At 40.5% G+C, this 23,950-nt stretch overlaps 1 long non-coding RNA gene across 1 annotated transcript in view; it reads left to right on the top strand.

Annotated features, from left to right (window-relative positions):
- Nucleotides 1-6,064, top strand: part of LOC140595923 (uncharacterized) — a 42,260-nt gene extending 36,196 nt beyond the window's left edge. Inside the window, exon 3 of the long non-coding RNA XR_011997889.1 lies at nt 5,932-6,064. This is a non-coding gene — a long non-coding RNA (uncharacterized lncRNA). The remainder of the gene's footprint in view (nt 1-5,931) is intronic.
- The last annotated feature ends 17,886 nt before the right edge of the window (nt 6,065-23,950 follow it).

Genomic DNA, 23,950 nt, shown 5'->3' with positions numbered 1-23,950 from the left:
CACATGCAGGCAAGAAGAGGGAGACAGGCAAAGAGGGAGAGAAAGAATCTTAAGCAGGCTCCATGTCCAGCACAGAGCGCAGTGCAGGGCTCGATCTCATGACCCCAAGATCATGACCTGAGCCAAAATCAAGAGTCAGAATTAACTGACTGAGCCACCCCCAGGTACCCCCATGGTGGCTAACTTTTATAAAGCATGCAGGAGTCTCTGAGTCTAGTGTGCTATGATAGAGTCTTACACATAATCATGGGAATGACTATTCCATCATCTTTACCATATAACATAATCTAAGCATGAGTATTCCACTGCTTTTGCTATCTTCTGCTACCTAGAAATGAGTCAATGCTTTCTCTCACACTCACAAGGAGGGAATTACACAGAAATGTAATTAATTAGAGGGTCATTTTAGGACACTTCTATTCACAAGACATTCACAAAAATGAGAGTCAGTGGGAATTATTTCCTGATATGTATCTTGGTAAAGGAAAGCTTAAATTATACTGGTCTTTCTGGTCTTCCAAAACATAGATTTTATATGTAGGTTATATATAAAATTATATATATATATTACATATATGAGTCATAAATTCATAAATATGAATGCACATATTCATAAACACAAATTTGGTAATTAAGGATTGTGATAAATGATACTAAAGAGATATATAGAGTTTGATAGCATAATAGAGGCACTTATTTGGAGACTTAAGATGTTCTTTGAGAATGAATAAGTTTTAGGTAAGTCAGGAATTAGGAGAAAATTGTAAGTAATTGGAATGGTATACAGAAAAGAGAAAGAGAATCACAAAATTTCTTGGGGGGCACTCAGTGAATGTCCAAGTGAAATGAAGCTTACATAACTATTAGAAAGATGAGTAAGCAGAAGAATGGAATAAGGATAGACATTGCAATAAGGATGGAAGTTTACTTGAAAATGATAGGCTAGAGAAGTTAGACTTTATTGTACAGGCAGTGAGAGAGTGAAGGAGGCTAGGATGGAGAGAGGAGGTGTGATTAAGACAATAAATATTTGAACATAGGCTGTGCTTTCTAGGATAGTAAGATGTCCAAACAGAAATATTCAGCAAGCAAGTGATTAGAAATGGGTGACAGGGACTCCGAATGGAAGTAGACTGTAGATTTGAACCCTTGGTGTAGAGTGTGATTTCACATGCCATGAGACTGAGGGAGCTATTAAAAGAAGTGTACAAAGAGAAAAGAAAAAAAAAAGAAAAGAAAAGAAAAAGAAAAGAAAAGAAAGAAAAGAAAAGAAAAGAAAAGAAAAGAAAAGAAAAGAAAAGAAAAGAAAAGAAGGATAAAGGCCAAACTGTTGAGCACAGGAGAATGTTAAGAAAGCAAATCTGATGATGAAGGGGCCTGGGGGACCAGGCTCAGAGAGTGCCATATAAAATAAGGAAACAAACAAAAGAAATGCTGTGGAACATATCTGGAGAATTTGAAGATTCTCTCTGGTTATTTTCAAAGCATTTTGTGAGTTGAGTAGGGTAGACTTTTGACTGGAGACAACCCACAAAAAAGGAAAGGAGGCTGAGAACTGAAACAGTAGGAATGGGCCACTTTTTCTAGACATCAGTCAGGGAAGCAGAGACATTGTTACATAAATAGGACTACTGAGGTCACTGTGACTTTGGCTGGGCCTGAACTGTGTAGAGATTTGGAAGTGCTTTGTAGAGATGCACTTGCAGACAGACCTTGTTTTATTGTACTTTGCAGATACTGCATCTTTTTTTTTTTTTTTTTTTACAAATTGGAGTTTTGTGCCAACCCTGAACTGAGCAAGTCTATTGGCACCTTTTCTTCCAACAGCTTTTATTCACATTCTGTCTCTGTGTCCCATTTTGGTAATTTCAACAAAATTTCAAACTTTTTCATGATTATTGTATTTGTCATGATGATTTGTTATGGCGATCTGATTACATGTCACAGCATTTGGAAGAAGTTAATTGCAGCCCTCATGGAGGACTCTGAGGGGTTCCAGACTTCAGTGGAGGAGGTGGCTGCAGACGGTAGGAATACAGAGACCTAGAACCAGAAGTGGAGCCTGCAGAGGGGGACGAAATCTCATGATAAAACTTTAATGGATGAGATTTTGTTTCTTATGAGTGAGCAAAGAAAGTCATTTCTTGAGATACAATCTATTCCTGGTGAAGACGCTGTAATGATTGCAGAAATGGCAGCGCGGGGTTAAGAACATTCCGTGAGCTTAGTGGGTGAAGAAGTGGCAGGGTGGGAGAGGACGCACTCCAAGTTTGAAAGAAGTTCTACTGTGGGTAAAATGCTATCAAAGTGAGCACATGCTACAGAGAAATCATTTGTGAGAGGAAGAATCCATCAATGTGTCAAATCTCATTGTTGTCTTAAGAAATTGCCACCTCCCCCCCCCCCCCGCCCCCGCCCCAGCTTTCAGCAACTGCCACCTTGGTCAGTGAGTGGCCATCAGCATCAAGGCAAGATCTTCCACCAGCAAAACGGTTACGGCTCACCAACAATGACTCAGATGATGTTAGCATTTTTTTAATCAATAACATATATATTTTTAAAGATTTTATTTATTTATTCATGAGACACACACACACACACACACACACACACACACACAGAGGCAAAGACACAGGCAGAGGGAGAAGCAGGCTCCATGCAGGGAGCCCGACGCGGGACTCGATCCCGGGTCTCCAGGATCACGCCCTGGGCTGCAGGCGGCGCTAAAGACCGATCTTTATTTTTAAAGCATATTTACTATTTATTCAATTGTAGTTCATTAGAGATATCTCAGCTAAAGACCGCTGAGCCACTGGGGCTGCCCCCTATTTTTGTTTTAGACATTATGTTAAATAATAGTCATAATAATCCCAAATAAATATATTAGTATAAATAACTTCTTTTTTGTTTGTTGAGAGAGAGAAAGAGAGTGAGCACCTGTGAGGTGGGGAGGGGCCGAGGGAGAGAAAGAAAGGGAACCTTAAGCAGGCTCCAAACCCAGCCAGGAGTGCAAGGTGGGCCTTGATCTCCTAACGCTGAGATCATGACCTGAACTGAAATCAAGAGTCAAACACTTAACTGAGACACCCAGGTGCCCCATGAAAATAACTTTTAAAATAAGATAATCATAAGTAAAACATAATGAGGGCCTGAATTAGAGTAGTGTATTATGTCACTTGGTGGGTAGTTGGGAAGTAGGAACAAATATTTTTCCTGTTGGTTTTTAGGAAGTGGACTTGGCAGGACATAGTGACGATTTGGGCAAGGTGGGCAAAGAAGTTTTGCAGTTATGTCATGACTCAGTTTCCTGGTTAGTATATTTTTCACCTTGGACTATTAAGCTTTGGATAAAGATTAATTATTAAACACTGTATAATGCCCTCTTGTTTAACCCGAGAAGATATATAATGACCTAAATATTTCCACACTGCTACTGTAGAAGTAGATAATTTTTCTTTAATAGGAGAAATTGATATTAACTCAAAATATTAAAAAGTGATTCTGGTAAGTCTAATATTTTTAATCTGGAAGCTCCACAGAGATGGTAGGGTAAAAAAAATTTTTTTTCTAATTACCTAACAGTGTATTTTGTTTTTTCTTTTTTTAATATGCCCTACATTCCAGGATCAGGGGCAGAAGTTCCTTAGAATTAAGGCTAATAGCTCTTAGTATTAAATCCAGTGAGGGTAAGATGATGGCCACTGTCTCATACACATACGCACTTACCTCTTACAGTCTCTATTTTAATTTACTCAAGGATAAACAGAACTTAGTTATTCTAGGCATTAAAAAAAGTGATTTCTGTAAGCAGCATGCACATTTCTACCAAGTTACCCTGACTATTCACTTTATCAGTGCCAGAAACATTTAAATCTCTAACTAAATCTAATCTTTGATAACGTTTGCTCTAGTTTTTGCTAAATCCTATGGATAAACTCCTACTAATCTGAGAAACAAAGATCTTTATTTTTAAAGCATATTTACTATTTATTCAATTGTAGTTCATTAGAGATATCTTAAGAAATAAAGTATATGATTTGCTAACAAAAAACCTCGTTGGAATTCATTACTAGGCACAGTATCTTGCCTTTTTTTTTTTTTCCTGAGAATTTGCTAATCTGTAACCTATAGGATATAAATATTTGAAATGGGGACGCCTGGGTGGCTCAGCGGTTGAGCGTCTGCCTTTGGCTCAGGGTGTGATCCTGGAGTCCCACATCGGGCTCCCTGAATGGAGTCTGCTTCTCTCTCTGCCTATGTCTCTGCCTCTCTCTCTGTGTCTCTCATGAATAAATAAATAAAATCTTTAAAAAAAAATTTGAAATGAGTCTTATGTTTCCACAGTGGAAAAAATTAAGAAAATGTTGGTAGTTTAACTTTGCCTATAAGAGAAAAAAAATCATGAATGGTTGATGCCATATTTTATTATGAGCGTATATGTGCATAATACATTTGTGCTTTAATATTAGTTTGTATTGACCCTAAATGTTTTAAAGCAAAATTTATTTTGGATTAAATGTGTGGTAGCATTGTTCCAAATTAGAACAAAGAAAGAGTTTTAATATTACTTTATATTTGTTTCTGAAGAACATTTTTTATTCATTTTCTATAACACATAATTATAGTACATGCCCCATAGTTACTTTCAGAATTGTAGGAGTGTATTGAAAGGTTTATCTAGAGAAAAATCCATTGTTCTAGTTTTAAATATCCACTGTTACTCTGCAGCCTTATCTTCAGTCATATTGTCTTGTCATAATAACCGTTGTGTAGGAAGGGCAAATTGTTGTGATCAAAATTCCCAGGTGATGTACAGTTTTTAAAAAAAACTTCTAAGTCAGTAACTGCAAAAATTTGCATATAGCTCAGTACGAAGTTAAAACCATTGTTTTGGTCTTTGAAAACATATGAAGAACTAAGCTAAAGTTTATAAAAATTAAATCTGCATAAACATAGATCATATTTACACTCTTACTGCTTTAGATATGCTTTCCTTAATGAATAGGCTAGGCACTGAATAAATGAAGTGTTTCCTTTTTCTGGAAGACAAAAATCAATTTTATCATTATGTTATTTGCCAGTTATCTTACGGATTTTATTTCATGGTGTTTCCAGACAACTTTGAATTGAATTATTCAGTCTTTCCGTTGTAGCAGAATCAACTAATTTCCGTACTATGACTGTTTGGAGCATATTTACCCTTAGTATCTGCAGTAGGTATTGCATGGTGCCTACTGTTCAGGCTCTGGATCCAGAAACCACATGTGACCTTTCTCTGTCTGTAGCTATATGAACTTGGGCAAGTCACATCTCTGTGCCTCATGTTTACAAGATAGTTAATAACAATAAGAACCTGATGGAAGTTTTGGTGTAAGGATTAAATGACAAAGAGATAAAAACATTCCCTACAATACTCGGATTTTTATGACATCCCTGATTATTGTTTTTGAAATGGTTAAAGTGCATAAAATGATCAAATGGCTATTCAAATTACAGCAACTCATCATCCGTTGTCACATATTTATATTTCTAACAACCATTCAAGTCCATTTACCCAAGTTCCAGCTCCGTCACTAGTTGCCAATGAACATTATCTTCTTGGATGGATTCCATCACCGTAAGCTTAACAGATACCAAAACAAACATATACTTCCCGTTCGAAATCAGCGCTTCTTATCAGATCTCCTCTCCCTATTAAGTTCCCAGTCACTTAAGGATTAAATTTTGGAGTCGTCTTTGACTTATTCATTTCTTTCATTTAATTTTTGGAAATGGAGATCAGGCACTAAGTCTATTTACTTTTATTTAAAAATGTTTCCATTTCTGGAGCTCTCTCTCTCTCTTTTTTTCCTTGTCCTACACCCTCGTCAAAGAAATTACACTCAATCCTGGTTTATAAGAGTAGTTCCCTAACTTGTTTTTTTATTTCAGTCAGGTCCATTCATCACTTCTGAGAATCCATGCGTGGATGCCAGTTTCATACGTTGCTGCCCTGCACAGCACCGATTATTCGGCACCAGCGGTGCCCAGCCAAGGCGAGGGCCCTGCCGAGGGGCGAGCGCACCAGCACCCCAGGCCCGCGCCCCGGCGCCCCAGGACGGTGCCGCCCAGCTGCAGCCACAGGAGCCGCACGTGGCGTCTTCGGGTCTTTGTCCAGGATTAGGGCCACGATGGGGCGGCCAAGAGCCCCCGCCGCCGTCACCCGAGGTCACACAACTTTCAAAGCCGGCCCTGGAGCTGCCCCTTCACCCTTCCCGCCCCCCCACGTCTGTCACCCACGAGGCCTCCTCTTTCTTTAGACCCTGACTGAGGCGCCCTCCCCAGACCCCTCCCGCCGGCGGGCCCCTGCTCCCTCAGCCCCCCACCCCAGCCCGGGGCGGATGCACAGTCCCTGGCAAGCCCGTGGGCCTTGGCCTTGGAGTCCTTTCTCAGTGGGTGCCGGGTTCTAGGTTGGGAACCGCCCCCCGCCGCTGCGCTGGGGACCGGGGGCTGCCCCGCAGCAGCACGGAGACCACACCTGCGAGGGGGCCGGCGCCAGCCCCCCAGGCCCCCGGCCCCCCGGCCCCCCGGCCCCCCGGCCCCCCAGCTCCCCGGCCCCCCGGTCCCCCGGCCCCCCAGCCCCCCAGGCCCCCGGCCCCCCGGCCCCCCAGCCCCCCAGCCCCCCAGGCCCCCGGCCCCCCGGCCCCAGGGCCCCCCAGCTCCCCGGCCCCCGGCCCCCCAGCCCCCCAGCCCCCCAGGCCCCCGGCCCCCCGGGCCCCCAGCCCCCCAGCCCCCCAGCTCCCCGGCCCCCGGCCCCCCAGCCCCCCAGGCCCCCGGCCCCCCAGCCCCCCGGCTCCCCGGCCCCCCGGCCCCCCAGCCCCCCAGCCCCCCAGGCCCCCGGCCCCCCAGCCCCCCGGCTCCCCGGCCCCCCGGCCCCCCAGCCCCCCAGCTCCCCGGCCACCCAGGCCCTCAGCCCCCCAGGCCCCCGGCCCCCCAGCTCCCCGGACCCCGGCCCCCCAGGCCCTCAGTCCCCCAGCTCCCCGGCCCCCGGCCCCCCAGCCCCCCAGCTCCCCGGCCCCGGCCCCCCAGGCCCTCAGCCCCCCAGCCCCCCAGCCCCCCAGCTCCCCGGCCCCGGCCCCCCAGGCCCTCAGCCCCCCAGGCCCCCGGCCCCCCGGCTCCCTAGCTCCCCGGCCCCCGGCCCCCCCAGCCCCCCAGCCCCCCAGGCCCCCGGCCCCCCGGCCCCCCGGCCCCCCAGCTCTCCGGCCCCCGGCCCCCCAGCCCCCCGGCCCCCCAGGCCCCCGGCCCCCCGGCCCCCCGGCCCTCCAGCCCCCCAGCTCCCCGCCCCGGCCCCCCAGGCCCTCAGCCCCCCGGCCCCCGGCCCCCCAGCCCCCCAGCTCCCCGGCCCCGGCCCCCCAGGCCCTCAGCCCCCCAGCTCCCCAGTCCCCCAGGCCCCCGGCCCCGGCCCCCCAGGCCCTCAGCCCCCCGGCCCCCCAGCCCCCCAGCTCCCCGGCCCCGGCCCCCTCAGTCCCCCAGCTCCCCGGCCCCCGGCCCCCCAGCCCCCCAGCTCCCCGGCCCCGGCCCCCCAGGCCCTCAGCCCCCCAGCTCCCCAGTCCCCTGGCTTCCCAGCTCCCCGGCCCCCAGCTCCCCGGCCCCGGCCCCCCAGGCCCCCAGCTCCCCGGCCCCGGCCCCCCAGGCCCTCAGCCCCCCAGCTCCCCGGCCCCCCAGCTCCCCGGCCCCCGGCCCCCCAGCCCTCCAGCTCCCTGGCCCCGGCCCCCCAGGCCCTCAGCCCCCCGGCCCCCGGCCCCCCAGCTCCCCGGCCCCCCAGGCCCCCTGCCCCCCAGGCCCTCAGCCCTCCAGTCCCCCAGCCCCCCAGGCTCCCGGCCCCCCGGCCCCCCAGCTCCCCAGGTCCTCAGTCCCCCAGCTCCCCGGCCCCCCAGCTCCCTGGCCCCCCGGCCCCCCAGCTCCCCAGCCCCCCGGCTCCCAGCCCCCCAGCTCCTCGGCCCCCCAGGCCCCCGGCCCCCCAGCTCCCCAGCCCCCCAGCCCCCCAGGCCCCCAGGCTCCCAGCCCCCCAACCCCCCAGGCCCCCAGCCCCCCAGCCCCCCCAGCACTTGGCAGGATGACACGGGGTGTATGCTAAATGTTGGCAAATTAAACTCCAATAAAAAAAAAACAAAACTAAAAAATAAAAAGGATCTTTCAGCTTCACTCACGGGCTGCTCAGGCATCAAATCACACAAAGTTTTCTTCCCTCGCGGAGAGGATTGTGCGCTGGACCTCAACCAGCCACGGCGGACGCGCAGCCCGGTCCCCAGGCACAGCTCCCACACTGTCCTAGGACGCTTAAAATTCTTCCGAGTGTTTTATTTATAGCGGTTGGAATTGCAGGAAAAAAATTTCTACTCTGTTTATGATACATTTAATTTTTTAGAATTCTTTTTTCTTATTTTGAAAGTGGGAATTCACTTAGAATTTTTCCCGCTGTATTAGAAACCAGTTCAAATAAGTACGACATTACTTTTAGTACGTGGGGAGAAGGAAAGCCTATGCTTCCTTTTATATCTGTTGCCTTTGTAGAAATGGGCTGGGTTGGTTTGTTGTGTTTTTACTCAATTTTTAAAGTCCTTGATATAAACTACTGCTATTGACAAAATTATATGAAATTTCAAATGGCCAAAGAAATGGACAAAGCACTTCTTTTTATTGATAAAACCATTGTCTTCATTTACTGAAAGTCATATTTCTTCCAAGTAAATATATGCTTTTAAAAACATTATTGGGATGAAAGATTCTCAATAAATTTAGCCTCCCTTGCTGTCACTAAACTTGTCTTTCAAGGAAATATATTTCATTATTTTAGTCTCATATTAAATACTTAATTTTTTAAATAACTTCACTAAACTCTCTAGGAAATTGATATAAATAGAGAACTAATGTTTTATTTTATTTTATTTTTTTTATTTATGATAGTCAAGGGGAGAGAGAGAGAGAGAGGCAGAGACACAGGCGGAGGGAGAAGCAGACTCCATGCACCGGGAGCCTGATGTGGGATTCGATCCCGGGTCTCCAGGATCGCGCCCTGGGCCAAAGGCAGGCGCCAAACCGCTGCGCCACCCAGGGATCCCCTGAGAGCTAATGTTTTAAAGGATAAAATGTGAAAAGACTACAAGGACTTGGTGTTCTCCAGGAGCCTCAGAAATTCATCACTCCTTGTGTGTCATGTATTTTATTGCCTCCAGGAAAGCAGGGACCTTGAATCGAAGGACATTCTCTGGTTCTTTAATGGATGTTGACCATTCAAGGCATTAGATGAATTGAACACATTTTCCATACTATTTTTCCCTTTAGTTGACTCAATTATGATGAAACATTTCCTATCTTCGTGAATCAAATTTCCCAAATGACATAATATCATAGATTTTTCTGGATTATTATAATTTGACAGTTCTGTTTTTATCTGATACTATTGGTCCACTGAAGTGCTGGTGCTTCAGTTCCTGATACAAAGAATAAAATTGTAGCGCAGGTGCTCAAGGAGTAAAGCATCCTTGTTAGCATTCTGAAAGCTCATCTGCATAATGTAATGATGTAGATGATGCAGAGTCACATCTTAATTGCAGATGTTATTCTGAGGTTGAAAAGTAGGTCAGTGTCATCTGCCTCTAGATCTTGGAGAAGTGGAGGGACTTCACCTGAAATATTTTTTAAAAAAGCAACTTTGTTGGGTGATTAAGAAATCAAGAAAATCAGCTCATAACGCCTTCTTCAATCCAAATGGGATTTCTCCCTATATTCATGTTGAAATGCTGCGACATGTTTTTTTTTTTTTTTCTATCAAAGTTGATGTGGTTTATTGGAGCTTCAGTCACATGCAGAATATGCACTTTCTAAAAAAAATGTTGACTTGGTATTTTTTTTTTAAACCTTAGCTTCTGCTTATAGGCTAAGATTCAGATTAATTTTTGAACAATATATAATTAGCAAAATTGACATAAAATGAGCCACATTAATATTTCTTACAGCTGTGAAATTGTTAGTTTTGATTACCATTATAAAATAGCATTCAAATAACTAAAAATAGAACCTCTCACATTTTATTTGTCTTGCTCATTTTACCATGTATGTTATACTTTACACAATTCTTTAAAATATCTTAGTTTTTAATTTTTTTATGGCATCTGATGCATTCTATACTTCCTTTGCATACCATTTCTTCACATTATTGAACATATTTGAATTTGCAGGCTTCAAAATTAGCATCTGTTTCTCATTAATCAACTTTCATTTCCTCAGGTGTTAGTGATGTAATTACAGTCAGGTGTACAAGCCTGCTTTCATGTATTCTTATTAGTACAACTTCATATTATTATCACTTTTACTATTTGGCTCTAATTGCATTTTCTCACATTTTCTATGTAAAATTTCTATAGGACTTTTTATTGCATTAGCATTATTATGTACACTGCAATTTGCAAAAATAAGTTGCTGTTTTAAAAGAAAAAGTTATAACACACTCCTTAAGAAAAAAAAAAGTGATTTCCTTTCTGAGTCTGCAACCCTCATTTTTGCTATATTTAACTCAAAGAAAAGATGTTATTTATTTATAGCTTTTTTTTTTTTTTACCTGATTCGATGTAGTTTTGTGGCTCATAAGATGACTGATACATATTGTTCTCTCAAAAGAAACCCTTGCTGGTTTCCATGTAAATTAATATATTTTATTTTCATCTCTATTATCTGAATCTCCCTCTTCCATCCTTTCCAACCTCCCTCCATCCAGTCATCCCTCCATCCACCATTCATCCATCCATCTTTCCACCCACCCGTCCACACACATGATTTTTCAGAAGTAAAGCTTGTTCAAACTGCCTTATTTGTAGACATACTAATTCCTCAGTTTGAGTATTTAACAAGTTATGATTCTTAGAAAACACATTTACTTATTAACTGATTATCACTACACGTTTGTCCTGAAAAGTATTTTCAGGTGCATCCTCACTCAATGCAGGAATCTCCTAGGAGTCTAATGTTCTATCAGGATATTGGAATAATGTCAGTCTAGCTAATTCCTTTTTTTAATGATCAGTATCTACTTCATTATTTTTTTCCTTTCTTTGGAGTATGACTTGGGGAATCAAAATGGGTTTATTATTTTGTGCTTTGAAACATTTGTAGTTTTTTTTACCCCCAGAATCTTACATCATATTTTTATATTTTATGTGAGGGGAAAAAAGCAAAAACCAAAGGAATATTTTCTAATTAGAATAATATCTTTTTTCTTTAATTTATTCATTTTGGGTTTTACTTTTCTTTAACTTTTCATTTTTTGGAGCAAGTCAGTTAAATACTTTCTGTATTATGCTGTATTCATAAATATACAATATCAGATCATACTGATTATTCTAAAGGTTGCTTATCTTATATGAATATAATAAATAATTAAATTTAACAAGTTTTAGAAAAGCACATTAAAAAATCTCCAACAGAAAATTTCAGTAGAAAATATTACTGAATTGCTGGTGTTGCCTTTCATTTTCAAATGCTTAGTTAATAGATCCTTATAACCATCCTGAAAGTGCAATTTTCTACTTAGTTTTCTTCTTGATACTATGTTTTTCCCCTTCATTATTACATACTTATTTAAAGTATTTAATTGTTACATATTGTATTACTAAAATTTCATCAAGAGAATGTACCATAAACATTTTTTCTGCTTTACTAAGGATTACTTTCTACAAATACCAATAGTTTAAAATGGATTCACTGAGACTATAGTTAACTAATGGTTAGACTATTTTAAGGTTTTAGCATGTTTTAAAATATTACTTTAAAAATAGCTAAGTCAATTTATGCTGGGGCTAGCGGTCATTAGGTAATATGGTTTTATTGTTTTGTTTTGTTTTTAAAAATTTTATTTATTTATTCATGAGAGAGAGAAAGAGAAAGAGAGAGAGAAAGAGAGGCAGAGACACAGGCAGAGGGAGAAGCAGGCTCCATGCAGGGAGCCCGACATGGGACTTGATCCCAGGTCTCTAGGACCAGGCCCCGGGCTGAAGGCAGCACTAAACCGCTGAGCCACCGGGCTACCCTTGCATCCTTAGATTTTAATTATTTTTTTGCTTAATGGATTTTATTTTCCTTTTTGCATTTAATTTATAAGTTCTACTTTATTGCTTCATTGTTAATAAAATATGATTTTTATGTCTTTGTATAATATGAACTTTATGTCTTTGTATAATATGATTTTTATGTCAATGTCTTTCCTCCTTTTTTACCCTCCTTTTATTGCTCTAGGTATTACTATGGATTTGAGAATTTTTATATATTCAGTGTTTTTAAACTATTCTTTTTTTCAAGCCATTAATGTTCTTTTAGCAATCACTTTTTTTCCAAATGCATCTAGTGAAAGGTACTTAACCCTAGCTCCCGGGTCCTTTTGAAATGTCCCTGTTTTAAAATACCAACAATACAATTCTTTATAAGTTACATAATATTGTTAATATTAACAATAAACTATGTAAGTTTATTGACTTTTTATAACTATTAAAATTGGCAGAGCTTTGAATTGCAGCATTCATAAAGGCGTGAACTATGACAATTGAAGTGTCTCCAAACTTTTACTCATAGACATAGATAATTAGATATTATTAGATCTTCTTAATTTTTCATTGACCTTATGATTTTTTAGTTTATTCATTGTTTAGCCAGTCTTCAGGAGTATACATTGATTCTCTCCCCTGTTCTAAGCACTTCAGTCTGTGTTGGGGCTTTGATTTTTTAATAAATTTACATTTTTAGAATGTTTTAAATTTTACAGAAAAATTGTGGAAACAGTACAGACTTTACATCAGGCTGCCCTTACTTTTAACATCTTACATTAGTATGGTATATTTGTCACAAATAACAAACCAACATCGATGCATTATAATTAGCTATAGTTCATATTTTATTCAGATTTCCTTAGTTTTTACCTACTGTTCATCTCTGTTTCAGGATCTCACCCAGGATGCTGTATGTTTACATGTTGTCTATCATTATGTCTTAGGTGACCCTTGGCCATTAGTATTTTCTTAGACTTTCCTTGATTTTCATGACATTAATAGTTTTGAGGAGTGTTGAACAGGTATTTTTTAAAAATGTTCCTCTATTGAGATTCTTCTGATATTTTTCTCACATTTAGATTGAGGTATGGGTTTGAGGGAGCAGGACCGCGAAGACAGAATGTCATTTCTATCACATTTGATCAAAGATGCACGTTAACAGCATGACTTACAACTTCCCCTTGATCATTTTAACCTTCATCACTTACCTAAGCTGGTATTTGTCAGGTTTCTCCACTATAAAGTTATTCATCACCCTCCACTCCAAATTTCTATACTGTATTCTTTTGAAAGATGGCACTCTGGCACAGTCTACATTTAAGAAGTGGGAAGTTCATGCTCAATCTCCTTGAGCATGGACTATGTACATAAATTATTTGGAATTCTTCTGCATGTGAGATTTCTCTTTTCTCTATTTATGTGCTTATTCATTATTTATTTAAGCATATTCATATTTATTTGTTTTGTTGCTCACATTGTTCCAATTTTGGTCATTGAGAGTATTTTTTGTAGGTTCCTATGTCCATATGACATACCCTCATGAAAGTCTGTGCGTTTTGAAAACTTCATTATTTTATGGCACAAAAATGTGGTCCAGGCTCATCTTATGTATTTCTTGCTCTAGTCCTAGAACCAGCTATTTCTCCAAAAAGCTCTAGTTCCTTTTGTCCTTCCTATTGTTCATGGATTTAATCCTCAGTTTTATGCATTTTCTGCGTAATGTTTGTAATGTATGACCTGATCTGCTTTCTCTGATATACTTTTGCTTTGGGATTTTGTTGTCAATCCAGGATATGCAAATGTCTCCCAGGAACATAGAAGAAACCCTCATAACTATAAGGTTATGAAAAAGGGAGTGCCTAAAAATCCAAGGGGATGCAAAAATATGCAGCCCTGAGTGAATTTTTTTCACAGATTCAATTCAAAGTGTGTTGAGAAATGGGGTAATAAAAGTATTCCTTTTATAATTAAGAAAGAAAATAAAGATTTTAGTTTAAGGGCACTGTAAAAGAGAGAGGCCTTGGATAAAGAAGGATAGTAACTAAGGGAGTTAGATTTTCTAGAGGTATGGACCTCTAGAAATTTTTGTGTTCATAATATAATATTTATGTTCATGATGTAATTTTTGTGTTCATAATATGATATAAACTTTGTGTTCATAAAATTAGGGCTCCATCAACCAGTTGATAACTTAATATTAATATTTTAATAAAGACTCCATAATGACAAATGTGGAAAAAATACTTAGGATGAAATATGTCTTGGAAAAACAAAACTAATTATGCAGAAGTAGATCCTAAAGGAACAATTTAATTATTCTTATAAACTCTCTAGAAGGAAATATGTTTCAGAAATAACCCATGGTAGCATGGTTTGAAAAAAAAGTTCATAAAATCTATTAGGCTGATAAATACAAATGTTATCAAAGAAGAGTGAAGAGATACTAAGTATATATAGGTATAATGAAATATGTATTTTCAGAATTAATGTGTTTGGGGAAATATATATATATTTATAAATACATAAATATATATAAATATACACACACTTTATAAATAATGGCAGTATTGTTTATATCAATATTTTCATGACAAGTAACTGATATAATGGATTTAAATGCTGGGCCTATAGTAAATACTTAAATTTTAGGCATTATTATTACTATCATTATCAGAAAGAGTAAAATTGCTTTTCACTCGAAAGCAGGTATTTCTGAACTTTCCATCTAGTAGAAAATGAAAAGTTAATTTTAAACCAAAAATTTGTTGTTAGATTATAAGTGGTTCCCTAGGGACTCTGTGTATTTGCTTTATTTAAGTGAAGGGATATATCGTTTCAATTTTCTAGAGTACATTTTAATATATTGCCTACAATAATGTAGAGTCATTTACACAGAGTTAGATAGTTGGATGAACTCAGGGGACTCCACTGAGTATACTAATGTAAAGCTTTAATAAAAATGAATAATATGGTAAAGAAGGAGAAAGAAATCATAAGCACGTATCCGGGGCCCCAGAAACTTCCAGGTGCAGCTCCCCAGATTCCTTCCCCCGTCACACAGGATGTACTTTGTCTCTGGATTGTGAGCCACAGAGATATGCGTGAGGAATCTTGATTTCGAGATAGCTTGGGCAAACGGTTCCAGCAGGGATTTTTTATACCCTACTGGTCAGGTAACCACACCAGGTGAAATAGGTTTAACTGGGTGTAAACCATTCCCCTGTAGATCCCTAAACAGTATAGACCAGTTAGACCCACGTGCTGCTAGAGGAGATTCACGATCTAAGCTGCACACTATAGGTCCATTGCTCGCACAACTTGTCTTTTTCTTGTCCAAGGTCTAAGGAGTCCTTGGAGTAAAGCAAAGACAGTCTTAAGTTCAGCTGTGTGAGAACTCCGTGTGAAGCAATGGTTGTGGACAGTTACTTCACTTCCTGCTTGTGCATGCCTCTTTCTCTGTCAAGAGGACAGTTTTCCCTCTAATCTGTTCTGAACTGGGCTTTTGACATCTTTTGGCCAATAAAATTTGGTGGAAGTGACATTGTGCCAGCCTCAAATGAGAGATCCAGTGGTTTCTACCTTTTCTTACTTGATGCTTTGAGCTCTCATGTTGAGACATGTGGACTATTGGAGAGACAGGCCCTGGAGAATGGGAGCACAGAGACAGGCCGTGTGGCAATAAATAGAGGAACCAGACTGACAACCAATATCAATGTTCTAAGCACATTAGAGGCCTTGAGGAGGCCTTGAGGAGGCCTTGAGCTCTCAATCTCCAATGGAGCTGTAAGAGCCAAGGACAGATGGGACAGAAAAAAGTTGTCCCTACTGAGCCCTGCCCTAATTCTTCACCCACAAACTATTGATCAAGAAAATGTTGATTGTTAAAGCTAATAAAGTACGGGGATTTGGGGGATGGTCATTGAGAGGACGTAACTATTGGTTGACCTGAGAGCTGGACCAGGGCTCCTGGAGGCTTCCCTTGTCCTGATACCGTGCCTTTCCCTTGCCTCCCCCTGCCTCCCAGAAGCTGTGCAGGGATACAGCCTTGAGACAGTAATGTGGCGACAAGACCATCTGGAGTGTGTATGTGAATGAACCCTCTGTGTAAACTTTTAAGGTTTGACAGGTGCATGCAGAGAACGTCTCATGTTGTGGCCCCCCAAACAAACCTAGGGGTAAGTTCCCCTGCTTAAGAAACCTGCCACCGATGCATTGGGACTGGTCTGCGTCTTCTGTTTCTCTCTGCCCTCCTCCTATGATGGGCGCAGGGAGCTGGTTTCAGCTTATGCTTGGGAAGCTCCAGAGGGGCTTGTAAATTAACAGGGGGGGATTTGTCAGGCAGCAAGACCTAAATGAAATCAAGTATATTTACATGTAATTGTACCAAGTTCTAATTTTGAGTATTAATGATGCCCAAACCTAATTAGTCATAAATCACATTTCTTGGGAAAGAAGCTTACAGATCTAATATTGCCTTAGTATTTAATCACTAAATTTAGTATTTCCACATGAAAGTTTGTTATTGAAATGAGAATTTTGGATTTTAAATGTTTGTATCAAACATAAGGAGAATCTTGCCTTTAATTTTAGAAATATCTACAAATTCTTTAGAAAACGATCATATTGTGATCATTATTTTTTTTTAAAAATACACTTTTTTTTACTAATCAATTTAGAAATGAATTTCACTGATTTTTTTCCTCTAATTTTTATTATTTCTTTTCTTCTGCCTACCTTTTGTTAAATACTTTTATTTAATTTGCTCTTTTTTTTCTCTAGTCTCCTAAGGTGGAAACTTAGATTATTGACTTTACATCTTTCCTCTTTTCTAATATATGCATTCCTCCATGGAGCCCTTATCATATTCATCATAGTTATCTTAAATTCCCAGTCTTATAATTCTTGTATCCCTACCAGGTCTGACCTGATGCATCTCTGTCTCTTCCTACTCTGTTTTTTGTTTGTTTGTTTGCTTGTTTTTGCCTTGTAGTTTTTTTCTTGATGGCCAAGATGATATGCTGGGTCACATGGAGTGTGATAATGGTCCTTAAGTGACTTGGTGGTGAGGATGGAGGGAGGGAAAGTGTTCCCTAGTCCTGTGATTAGTTTTTTAGTGAACCCATGCCTCTGAACAGTGAACTTTGCAAGTGCTTCTCCTTGTTCCCACCTTAGAGTGAGACAGGATGGTAAAGTGGGCTGGAATTTGGTATTTTCCTTCCTCAGATCAGCTAGGCTCTGATGACACCAATTTTTTAGTCTCTGGCAAATGGTGTCCTTGAAGGCAGGTCTTTTTAAAAGCAGAATGTTCTAGGGCACTTCACAATGGTTCTTTCCTCCCCCTGGCAAAAGCAGGAGGGAATTTTTTTTCTCTGAAATTCACTGATTACCTGTTCCAAATTCTGGAGGTAAGACTTACAAAAAATGTGAGGGCTCGCCTATGATTGGGTCTCCATGGAGTGTTTAGCACTCAATCTTGTCCTCACCAAACCCGCAGCAATTCATCAGTTATAGTACATGTTTTGCTACCTCAGTGTTGGTGCCAGTGGTGGTTTCTGTGTGGGAGGTTCTGCTTTCACTGTGTTCTCTCCGCTTTTCTGTCTCTCCAGTTTGGGGGGAAGCACCTTGCCGGGTCACTGCTCTGACAATCTAAGAAGAATTGTTGGATGTTTTAGTTGTTCAGCTTTTTATTTGTTATTAGGTCAGAGGGGCAACTTCCAACCTCCTTATAGACTAGATTGGAGATTACTGATTGTTGCATTTAAAAGAAAAAATCTGGGGCATCTGGGTGGCTCAGCGGTTGAGTGTCTGCCTTTGGCTCAGGTCATGATCCCAGGGTCCTGGGATCGAGTCCCACGTCGGCCCCTGCATGGAGCCTGCTTCTCCCTCTGTCTATGACTCTGCCTCTCTCTGTGTGTCTCTCATGAATAAATAAATAAAATCTTTAAAAAAAAAGAATTTACTGTTAACATTGCTACTATTTTAATTTAAATCCATCATTTCACACATTTATTCTCACTGATTTACCTCACACTTATAAACTATCATGCTTTTTTCAAAATTTCTAATGCATATATCTCTGCCTTTTTAATACATTGTTTCCATGCAGTCCAAGTAAATCAGCACTGTATTTTCTTAGAACATTTTCTATAGATAATTTAGATGAGTTTTAAAATGATCAGCTAGCAAGCTTCTCAAACAGGAATAACTTACATTCTTCTATGTATTTACTTATAAATACATAACATTTGCTCCTTATGAAATTGTAGCAGAGTCCAGGTATTAAAGGTTATCATCATTCATAAGACTCTTCCTGAGGGAATTTTACATGTCCCTACCCTGATGGTTTGATCTTTGACAAAAACATTGCTCAGTATAGGACCTCAGCCGACCTATGATGGACATGCAAAAATAAATCTTTATGTTACTTCAGCCACTGTAATATAATAGACTCTCTGCTGATTAAGGGTTATGACTATGTATCAAAGATTACTCTCACAAATTTAACTTATTTTTTAAATTTTTAAAAATATTTTATTTATTTATTCATGAGAGGCACAGAGAGAGAGGCAGAGACACAGGTAGAGGGAGAAGCAGGCTCCCTGTGAGGAGCCCAATGCTGGACTTGATCCCAGGACCCCAGGGTCACGCTCTGAGCCAAAGGGAGATACTCAACCATGGAGCCACCCAGGTGTCCCTCTCACAAACTTAACTTAGACTATGTAGGTTTATCAGACTCAAATAGACTAAATCACTCAAATCCCTGTATTTAGTCATTCCCCCCCCCCCCCCCCCGAAACTACTGAAATTTCCACGGAAGCATCTGAATATGCATTTATGAAGAACTTGTTACTTCAGTGATTTCACAGCTAAAAGGGAAATGACCAGATAAATCATTGTAAAGTGAATTAAAGAATTAATCCCCCTTTTTTTTCATATGGGAAAAATTTAAATGGCTCTAGGAGGGAAAAAATGTACAAGTATTAAAAGTTTCCAAGCGACATAGACAATAAATCTAGAAGATTATTTTAAATAAACATACCCCCACACACTACAAATTAACTTACCTCACAGTTTTGGAATTTTAATGATAATGATGAAAATATTATCTACAAATGAAAAGATATGTCAAAAAGAGGAGACATTCATACATATCTTAGATGCTTTGAAAAAAGCATCATTCTGTGTATATCTATTTTGCTGATCACTGAGACATGAAGTATATATGATAAATTTTCACAAAATGTTAGCAGGCATACCTGGATTTTGAAGTCTTTCGGTTTGAAATGACTCAGTTTCCTGATGCTCCTGGTGTTTCTTTGTCTATTGTCCCTGGATTCTTAAGCTCATTCTATGACAACAAAATATTAAAGATGGAGCCACAAAAAAATGTCTCTGCTTCTGCAGTGCTAGTTTATGGTGAGGGTATTTTGAGGCAAATAAAGCCTAACTAGAATCTAAAAGGTGAAACCGCAGAGTCATTTCAAAGGCTCCATGACACCTGAACTTTTTGTCATGTGACGATGTTTCCCATATTGTTCAATGCAAAAATAACTTAATAGCTTTTCTCCTACAGCTAAAGAGGCAGTTATGTGGTTATTCTAATGTTTTCAAATATCTTTAAAGGCTCCACCTGTAGACGAAGCTTAAAGAGTGTGTAAAAAAACGCTAACCAGGAAAAAATATATAATGTGGTTGACTTTTCTGGGGCATAAGCTGGGCAAACACACACTGTGCAAAAATAACATATACTAACATCTATTTTAAAACAATAGAATAATCCATAAAGCCTGAGTTTTTGAGTAGGAAGAGGCATATGTGCCCACCGGGATGCTTAATTTGCATATTGCTCACCAAAGGGCAGCACAGGTGCTAAGGGTGACTTCTGGAGGAAGGTATCACCTCTGAAAGGACAAAAATTCGCGGTGTGTGTCTACCTCCCTGCTCCCGGTAACTAAGCAATACTGTTACTTGGCTGATCTCCTAATAAACTACAGGTGGGTGGGTGTTGAGGTTGTGCCATTACAAATCATCATCTGTTAGATCAAAGTGCAGAGGGGAGAGCGGCAGGTGTGCAGTATTAATAGCTACATTTATCTCCCCAGTCACTTAATAATTGCTTCTGGTGGCTTCCGTAAAGCAGAGCATTTCATGGGCTCCAAAAGCATTTTGATGAGGCCTAATGTGTTCCGTGCTGGCAGAGTTCTCACGTGCTAAGCGTAGGGGGGTGTGCGATTCATTTCCTAATGAGGTGCTGGCGCAGCAAACAGATATGGGGACCACTCGGAAGTGGTTGCTCTTCCATGAGCAGATATTAGAATTTGCCTTTACATTTCTCATAGGATTCTGAAAATAAAGACGAATATATTCTATGTTTAGAAATAGTCTCCCACACTTAACAGTCATTGATGTTTATCAGGTGCTTTCTGTATGCCGAGAAACATATATGCTGCTCTTCTGTTGCTTTCTAGCCCTTTTCTTCCCATGTACGCCCGGTGACCCATGTATTTATAATTATTTCTGGGCTTCTGTGAGGTGGTTTTTCAGATAATGGCTTTCTTGGCATTGGAAATATCACTACCTCTACTTCATTCTAACATCCTGAGATGCCACTATTAGAATATGTGGGATTCAAAGTGGAAAATAATCAAAATTTTTCCTTTGGAGTTTCTAACGTGCATTAACGTAATAAGAAATCATTGATTTCTTTGGATTTGCTCCTGTTATTGGCAGTAATGAGATGTTACACGACAATGTATTAGAATGTACAGAAATACAAAATCTTTTAGAAGTTATGGAAAACAACACTTTTTTCTGGTTTTTACTGATGTCTAAACATTCTAATGCAAATTTTGCAGTTTAATTTCAGTATAATTTTTAGAAGCCAGATCATTGTTGATCCCATGTATTCAAGTGTGAGATTTTGATAGTACAGTGAACACTGATATATTTATATACATTAACACGTTTAACCCACCCTTATCTTTTTGCATATCTTCAAGTATTTCCCGGTGCTTGCTTCCCAACTGTCCAAACCTACATCTACATTCTAATGATATGTTCAAGAAGACAGAGGTGTATGGCTGTCCTGTGAAATCACTGCATACAATAGCAGAGATTGCTGGCCCTCAGCAAACCCACCCTCCCCGTCCACAGTAGTAGGATTGTAGCTGATATTATGGCTAAATATGTTTTCCAGGCTCTCTTAAAGGTAAATGAGTCCAGATGACTAGACCTTATCAATAGAATGAGAGAGGCCATGATGTGAATCACCTTTGAGACAAGGCTTTCAAGATGGATGTTTGTCTTCTCCATGTTCTTTCTTCCCTTTTGCTATAGCTGGATGAAGCAGCTAGAGGAGAGCCACAAGGTATAAGGAGCCTGGGTCATTGAATATTGACATTAATATTAGTGCACCTCTTACGAACCAGAAATAAACACCTTAGAGTATTACCTAGAAAGGAAACACCCATTGCATTCCTGCAATACGTATTTCTAAGTTTATGTGTTATAGCATTGTTTAATATATAATGTCTATTGTATTTGTTACAGCATTTCAATTTAACCTAAGTAACACCTAAGTAACACAATACCAACGTAGGAAACAGTAAAATGAAAAAGCTTTCCCCAAGGCAAACGCAGGGATTCAGCAGGGCTACTTATTAACTCCAATCCACAAATGGTAGGTGTTTGGAGTATTAGGGGTCAGGGTTTCGAGAATTCCTTAGGACTCAGGACTATAGACTCCACTGTGACTGCTCAGCGTAGTTGTCATGGCCAACAACTATATAATGGTCACAAGTGTTTCATATATTTGCCAAACTTGATTTAAATAAATTAGAGACTGCCTTATCTATAAAATGAAGATATTATTAAAATTAATACATAGCAATATACAATATGGAACAGATTTATCTTTAGAGATTTGGAGGCATCATAATTCTTTAATATTTGATAATCTCAGCTATAATGACATCCCCATTAACTTGCCCTCCCAAATGACCATGATTACTTTCCTCCTCCTTCACTCTTTTTCCCCAAACCAAAAGTTTGAAAATTTAATATGAGTAATCTTTTCCTTTTGTAGAGTTTTGATAATTTTAAACATATATATATGTTTAAAATTATATATAGTATATATATAGTATACTATGTATGTGTGTATGTGTGTGTGTGTGTGTATATATATATATATATATATTTTTTTTTTTTTTTTTTTTTTTAAGAAATCTCTCTGCTCTGTGTGTGGCTCAAACTCCTGACCTTGAGATCAAGAGTTGCATGCAGGGCAGCCCTGGTGGCTCAGAGGTTTAGCGTCACCTTCCATCCAGGGCATGATCCCAGGAACCCGGGATCCAGTCCCATGTCCGACTCCCTGCATGGAGCCTGCTTCTCCCTCTGCCTGTGTCTCTGCCTCTCTCTGTCTCTCTCTCTCTGTCTCTATGAATAAATAAATAAAATCTTTAAAAAAAAAAAAGGGTTCCATGCTCTATCAACTGTGACAACCAGGTGCCCTGGACTTTAAAAAAAAAACAAAAAACAAAGTATTTATTTATGGAGTCTATCAAAGCCTAATACAATCCAAGATACTTAACATTCCTAATAATATAGTATAAGCTTTGAAGATGTATGTATTACAGAGTATGTTATGAGGGAGATGTATTGAGGTTAGCACCTCATTCTCCAACCACACCCAGAAAGTTGGAGAATAGCATCATGTTTTGGTTTATTGAAACGGGAAGCTTTCAGTGATTCTTTAAGAAGGGAGATGTTAAAAAAAAAAAAAGATGGGAGATGTTTTGTGAAAAGGAGAAGATAACGGGATAATTGGAGAAGGAGAGGAGAGAGTGATGGGACTTGGTGGAAGGGAAGATCCCTCCATGTGGTAAGGACACTGGAGTTTAGCAGCTCCTGCCCTGATCAGGGAGGCACCTTCTGGTGGCACCCAGGTGAGAGGTGACGGGAGTTTACAGAGCGATGGCTGCAAGATACCTGGAGGAGTCTGGATAGGCTGGTACCACCAGCCTCCACACAGACCTCTGTGTCCATGTGTTGCCCTTGCAAAGCTTGAGCTTTGTCCTCAGTGGATCTGTCAGGCATGGGCAATGGGCATCACAGGGTCTCTCAGGCTGTGTGGAATGATAACGTTCTTTTAATACCACAACATTTTTTGTTTAAATATTTTATTTATTTATTCATGAGAGACACAAAGAGAGAGGCTGAGACACAGGCAGAGGGAGAAGTAGGCTCCATGCAGGGAGCCTGATATGGGACTCGATCCCAGGACCTGGGTTCATGCCCTGAGCCAAAGGCAGAGGCTCAACTGCTGAGCCACCCAGGCATTCCCTACCACAAATGTTTATTTATATTTCTAGGCTGTCCTAATAGAAAGGAGGAGGGGAGAGGCTTCAAACATGTCTGAAATACTAATTCTCACACTTTAGACTGTGGGAATTATCTTTATATTAATTGAGAACAATCAGTGTGGAGTGGATTTTATTCCTGGAGCTTTGAATTCAGTTTTACCCAGTCACTTTTGACACAACAAAAGATACCAGTGTTCAGTATTAAAGCTCTATATTGATCTTGTTTGTTTTGAAGTTATAGATAATTACTATATCTAATGATTTAGCTATGTAAGATACTAACATGAGGGGAAGTGGTAGACACAAGGAGAATTTATACTATTGTGCGAATTTCTTGCAGGTCTAAAATTAGTTCAAAATAAAATGTTAAAAATTAAAAGATGCAAGTATTCAAAAATCACTCTCAGCCTAGAGCCATTTGGTTCATATCATCTTAAAAATCTTGAGGTCCTTATGGTCTTTATAATAAGCCATAGGAATACAGTAAGTTGCCGAAACATAGGTGTATCA

Source organism: Vulpes vulpes, chromosome 1 (genome assembly GCF_048418805.1).
Source record: "Vulpes vulpes isolate BD-2025 chromosome 1, VulVul3, whole genome shotgun sequence".
NCBI lineage: Eukaryota > Metazoa > Chordata > Mammalia > Carnivora > Canidae > Vulpes > Vulpes vulpes.
Note: the sequence above shows the minus strand (reverse complement) of the source record. Positions and strands in the feature narration are given on the sequence as shown.